Raw genomic sequence first — 6,974 nt, forward strand, 5'->3', positions numbered from 1 at the left:
TTAGATGGAAACAGGGACCAGTGTTCACAGGTCTGCTGCAAACCGGGTTGGACCGCGATACGACCAACCGAACGCGTGGCAGCTTCTGATTGGTCCTGAAATAATTTTTCTAATTTTTACATTCATCGTTTGTTGAATATCATGTGCTTATGCGGAGCCAAAGTGCATGTCCAATTGGAACATGTAATATACCTTATTGACTGTAAAAATTTTCTATATCTAGGGTTACAAAGGATTCGCACTTAGGAATGACACCTTCTTAAAATTGTTACTCGATGTCGAGATGATTGTTAGTTATTCAATTTTTCGTTGGATGGAAATCAATGTGATAAAAAAATGAAAAGATATTGATTCATCGTAGGATGGGCTCGGCGATTCATGAAGAAGATGAATTGGAGCAATGTTGAGGAGTATTTTTCATAATTTTACAAGTCATGGGCATTACCGGCTTAACTTAGGTTGCTGGGCATAAAGGTTCATATCCTAGCTAAAGTTGATTCAAATTGAAGGCATATAATTAGAAAAAAAAATGCCAAGATTTCAATTGTATCAAAGCATGATGGTTTGACAATGTTACTAGAAAAATGCTTCGAAGAGCTTGTTGTCTGTTCACGAAAAATTCATCAAGCCAATCGTTGCTAATTTGGTAACTCTATGATCAACTAACCCCCTATATCTAGTCATAAATGTCACGAGTTACAGCAATTCCCTCTTACTATGGAGCAAAAGAATTTTTTTATGTAGTAGGAAATCCATAGCACTGCTACTGCCGTTGTGGTTTGGTGATAAGACTCCTCGAAAATCATTAGTGTCAAAGTTGTCATTATTCAATGCAACTATGCGAGCAATTCAATCCAGTGATACCTACGATTTTTGTTATTCAAGGAAGGAGGCAGCACTGATTTGAGTTCAAATCCGGACTTCAACCAAACTTCCACCTATCATCATTCTCAAATATTCGGATCTTAAAACTAAATTTGAAATACTATTAAAGTGTTATTAGATTGGATTTGCAATTAGGTCAATCCATACCAATGATAGATTGACATAATTAAAATCATAATCAAAATCCAATTAAACCATGAGATCTTGTAAACCAATGATAATAAATAGGTAGTGAAATTCAACATGTGTGATAATCGAATTTGATCACCAAATCCAATATCACATCCATTAAGGATGGCGATCGGTGATGTCAATGATACTCAACATTCATAAAATGACATTTTATGTACATCTAGTAACTTGAAACTAATAAAAAATGTGCTAAAAATAGTGCAACAAAATATCCAATTACTATTTCTTGGTCAACCCAATTTTGATTATTTTCAAGTTGACCACTGCACGTCGATATCAAGTTATGAATAGTTTGGGTCTAACATGTGTAATTGGGGTTTGAATATGTACATGAACAAATCCAAGCCAAGCTATATATGTTGCCACCCACAATCATCAAAACTTTTCATTTATTTATGTCAACTTGAGAAGTAAACTCCGACTCTTACACCATTACTCCTATCTCACGCTAATAGAGCAACTAGCGATTACTTATATCATATGAATAGAGATATATCAAGCTAATGTTTGGACCAAGAAGCAAAGTAGGTCCTACATATAAAATGTAAAAAATAGCAATGCATGCAAAAGCAAGCAGCTTTTCCTCCAACGAAATTTCCAACCCTTCTCCTATTTAAGTGATAGCGCTTTTCTTCCAATAAAATTTCCACCACCACCCCTATTTAAATAATAGTTTTAGGGACCTTAGACATGAAATAGAATCTTATGGCAATCGAAGACTAGTTACAAAGCAAACATAGACCGTCAATAAGCCATGCCCAATTAAACCATTTCATGCTTATTTTTGTTGGCATAACTTTTCTACATCCACTTTGGAATAACCTTATGCCTATTTTTAATCCAATTTCTTATGTAAATATTGCTCTCATTTTGATTTTGTGTTCTTGATTATAGTGTGTGTGTGTGTGTGTGTGTGTGTGTGTGTGTGTGTGTGTGTGTGTGTGTGTGTCGCACATAACATTACCAATATAGTACAGTATACTAATACATTATATATTTAATAATGAAATATGTTATTATAATATCTATATTTACAAAAAACATCTTGTATATCATAAACATATTATAGGTTGACAATATGAACACAAAATATTATTTATATATTATTATGACAATATATTATGTCGCATAACATCATATATTGATATATCAATTATAGTTCTATGTAGTAAATTACATATAAAATATTAATATAACATATAAGCAATATCTTGATTAAAATATAAAATATTGTAGAAAAGTTTACATTTATATTAATTATAAAAATATTTAATACTAATACTATTGTATAAAGTAATCCATATTAAGCAACAATAGTTTTTCTATTCAAATAGCACTCTAAACTGCTCTAAGTCTAAAATTTTGATCGACAAACAAAATTTAGTATGAAGTAATCCATTATTTTTTTTAATGGAATAAATCATGTCTAAATTATAGGTCAAGCCTAAGTTCATTTCGATGGGTTCATGCACAAGCATGGCACATATGTCCAAACCATGTTACATGTGAATGATGAGCATAGACCATAGGGGTGGGAAAAAAAAACAAAGAAGAAAATATTACTGTGTAAAAACAACAAATTGCATTGAGAGGGAACTAATATATTGATTTTATTCAATTGATTGATCGAACAGATGCAATGAAAATGTTAAAAAAATAAAAACATACAATTTTTAGCATGTATAGTTAAATTTTGGATAAATTTCTAATATATTGACTTGATTTAATGCAACTGTTTTGATCCACATTGATAAGTTTTGAATAAAGTTGATATCACCAAATATTCCCCTCCAAAACTTACATTTATCAATTACTAAAATTATTTTTCATATTTGTCTTATTCATCGTTATTCTTTTAGAGGCAACAAAATGACATTGCAAAGCAATATAATTTGATTGCATGACTAATCATATAATGAGAAATATTATCTTTTTTAAGTTAAATTCGAAGAATATTTTAATTAGATGAATAGTGCGAAATCAAAAAGAAAAAATTATGCTATGTAAAAGCTAATATGACAAGATCATGATTGCACAATAATTGTTACTCTTTGACACTTGAAAAGAAAAGCATTTCTAATTACAAGTCATGCAAGGGGTTGAAATCAAACTTATAGATTTTTCAAGGTTATGGGAAAAATTAGAAATGGAATTTAGATTTTGCTGCAGAAATTAAAATCTGGAAAGTTTCGAGTGTCTTTCTCATCTCCAAGTATTCATTTAGATGAATAAATTACTCTTCATTGCAGTAATTTTGTTGCAGAACAGCATACTGGTTATTTCTTTTCTTTTTAAATGAAAGTACTGGTTGTTTCATTGTAGGCCCCAAAATCCCCCACCCAAACCCAAGTGCTCACGTCGGCACGCACGCATACTTCCCTTTATTTCCCCTGCTGATGTGGCGCTCATGGAATGGTTGAATCGCCATTGACCCCTCTTTTAGATCTACATGGCTCTTGTGCATTGCACCAATCCACAACTGCTGCATGGGTTGAACATAGTATGTATCAAAGGGCGATAGCATAGCTCAAGTCATAAATGTTTCTTATGGAACTTTAGAATAATGGATCTCCAATTTGGAAGTCATCAAGTTGGAAATAGACCAAACAAACCATTATCCTAGGCAGCTACAATGATGCTTCATGGCACAACCTTGGTAACATAAAATCTCCTTTGCCATATGTTACAATGGATCGGTGTTCCTTGAGAAGTAAATCAGAAAAAATTAAACCATTCTATTATAAATACATCCATAAAAATCAAAAAATAAAATATTCAAAAATTGAGATGGTAGATCAGCTGTGGAAATCCATAAGATGGATTCTATATAATTGGCTACGTAAGATGTCATCCAATCTGTTGCACTATTAGATTCTTTATAAAAATTATGTTTTGTCATAATTTTAAGCGTTGCTCCTATAGTTTAAATACCATACCATTTGCCTTTCACTTTTTTGGTTGGGAATATCTATCTTTAATTGAACAGAGGATTTATATGTGCTGCTTTCCCTGTAACTTAAACTAGCTCGAGCTTACTTGGAGCACATTTCTGGGTCAGGCCAAGATTGCATGGTGGAGTTGATGGACGATCTATGAGTTGGGCCAGGCCTCCCCAAAGCTATGTAAGCCCATGATGAATTAGGTTAATTGCCCAGCAAGCGATGTAAGGCCAGCTAGTTGTGGCCTCGCAAGAGACTAGATTCAAAATCTTTTAGGTCCTGGTCGAAACTTCAAATGCTTCCCAAAAAGGGCATCAATTGTGGTGAGAACTCTTCAAAAGAATCCAAATTAATACATGCGTGAGAACTCTTCATTTTGGAAAGTACATCAATTGTGGTTCCATAGCCTGCCTTAGACCATAAATAAGTTAACTTAAGCAACAAAGCTCTTAATATTAGTTCTTTGCAGTAAAAATTTTTAGAGGTATCTACTTGCTTGAGAGATCTAGATTGTTTTTTCTTGGCATGTAGTTCTTTTCTAAATTCATCAAGATCAAGCTTTCGAGTTTTGACCCATGGTACCTCCTTCTTTGGTACATATTATATCACCTATAGCTAGTTTGGTCATTTTCTAAATTTTTTCTAATGTGGTATGTAAGTCTTATTTAAGTTAACAATTTGACTAATATTCTGTTAAGTTATAGGTTAAAATATTGGATAAAAATAAACCTTAAGAAGATAAACGTAGGTTTTTTAAACTATTGGATGTAAATATATTTATCCTTAATCTCAGTATTTTTTGTAATTTACTTATCACTCAGGGTCAATTTTTACTTTTCACATGAGGAACATGGATTCACTAACACCTTTAATTTAACGGAATATAATTATAGGTTTTACAAACTATTAAATGTAAGTATAATAAATGTAAACCTCAAGGAAAGTTTTTGTAATTTACTCTAAAAATTTTGCTAACCGACAATCATCTCTAAGTTAGCTTACCAACCTAGTTCCTTTTAAGTATTTCCAAAAAGGGATGCAAATGGCCATGATATGTCAACCATAAAGTTATGTCCTACTTATAAGAAAGAACTAGGTTAGTTTATATCATGAAGCAGAGTGCATAATTTACAAGAGCCAGCTGTTTGTCATGAGCTTGCTATTTTCTTAAGTATCCGTGCAGCACTTAGAATCTTTGCTTCTCTGCAATCGTCTCTTCTTCTCCAAATGCCTAATCTTTCATTTTTAAAGTAAACCACTCAGGTGGATATTTATAACCGAATTGGTAGGTTCGATATAGTTTTATCAAAATAAGCAAGCTCGTTATTACATTGGATATGGATTTATATAAAATAAGTAAGCTCATTGTAAATTTACTCTCTAAACCCCATTATAAATCAACCAATAATGGATTGACAGGTTTTAAAGCCTGGATCATAATTGAAGCGAAGAAAGACCAACATGACACAATCCATTGCAACCCCCATATGGTTTTAGAGGATATAGGAGATGGAGTTCTCACTCATTACAGCCATGCATCCAAATAAAGCACATATATATTAACTCCCAACCATAGAAATTGAGTTGCAACACCTCTACTAGATCGCCAAAAAATTCATGACAACTAGTGTAATTGGCATGTATGCATTTTTACAAACTTTTGCTGATTTCTGCTTTAAGAATCGTGATGGCATCAAAGTATATTCCCTATATATTAAACCCTGCCCTCACATGGATTCTCTTGAGCCAATTCTACTTGGCTCCTCGCATTGACTAAAGGCTGGAATCATAGGATGCTTTTGCGAGTGAAAATCCCATCCCAAGAGCTGTCTTATTTGGTGTCCAAAAGCATGATGTGATCGCTTGATGGAGTTGTATGTATGAATAAATATAAACGCCATGATGACAAACATTTTTAACACTTTTGGGACAAAAATATCTCGCATCCAGTGGTCCCTGGGAGCACGATGGTGTGCGTTTTTTTTTTCCCCTGGAAAGAGAGTGTGATGCCTGAGATTTCATAGCATCATATAGTCATGCTACCGAAAGATACAGCCCACAATAATACAAAACTCATATTTTATTTAATTTTAAAATTATTTTAAAAAAATAATAAATAGAAATCAATATTCATTAATAATTAAATAGAACCAATACTGGTTCAGAATGTATAAATTCAGACATAAATACTAAACCGATAATCCTCAACATTCAGAAAATCATTAACTATAGATTCATAGTTAATTTAAAATACTAAAATTTTTCTACAAAATCACCAAGCTTGTTAGCGCGAGTTCTAAGCCGAGAACATCCTTCGTTCTTCCCGACCCTATTCATCTGAAAAGAGAAAAATAGAGATATATGAACAACATAGGGAGCTCATACTCTAAAAGCAACAAGAGTATTAGCTAGGTCCCCATATATTGGAGTGTATCAAATCAAAATGAGATATGGAAATATGTTCACTTTTATTAAATGCAAAAACATGATACTTGGCCAATCCACAACTAACACATGAGGGAACACCCGAAAATTGAAGTGATCGTAGCATTACCATTTGTTATGGTATAACACAACCTAGAGAAAGATACATGACCTAACCTATTGGCTATTATGCTAAAGTAAAGAAGTTGAATAAGTATAACCAGCAATATGAGCTGTGGTAGGTTGCCTAGGATTATAGTCTCCCTCAAAATATCACTTCATATCAATCCAGATAACAATACTCATTGGATATATGATATCAGTGATGATCGCATCCTAATGTAAATTAAAAAAAAAAGATTTTTTACATGAATACCTTTCTAAATATCGGATTTTGCATGAATATCTTTTCAAAATTAATCTTTGCATGTATACCCTTATAAAACTCTATTATTGTATAAATGCCTCTAATATAATGATTGTTCTAATGGTATTAAAAAAATCATATTTATATTAATTAAAAATAAAAATAAT

This window comes from Phoenix dactylifera, chromosome 1, assembly GCF_009389715.1.
Source record: "Phoenix dactylifera cultivar Barhee BC4 chromosome 1, palm_55x_up_171113_PBpolish2nd_filt_p, whole genome shotgun sequence".
Lineage (NCBI taxonomy): Eukaryota > Viridiplantae > Streptophyta > Magnoliopsida > Arecales > Arecaceae > Phoenix > Phoenix dactylifera.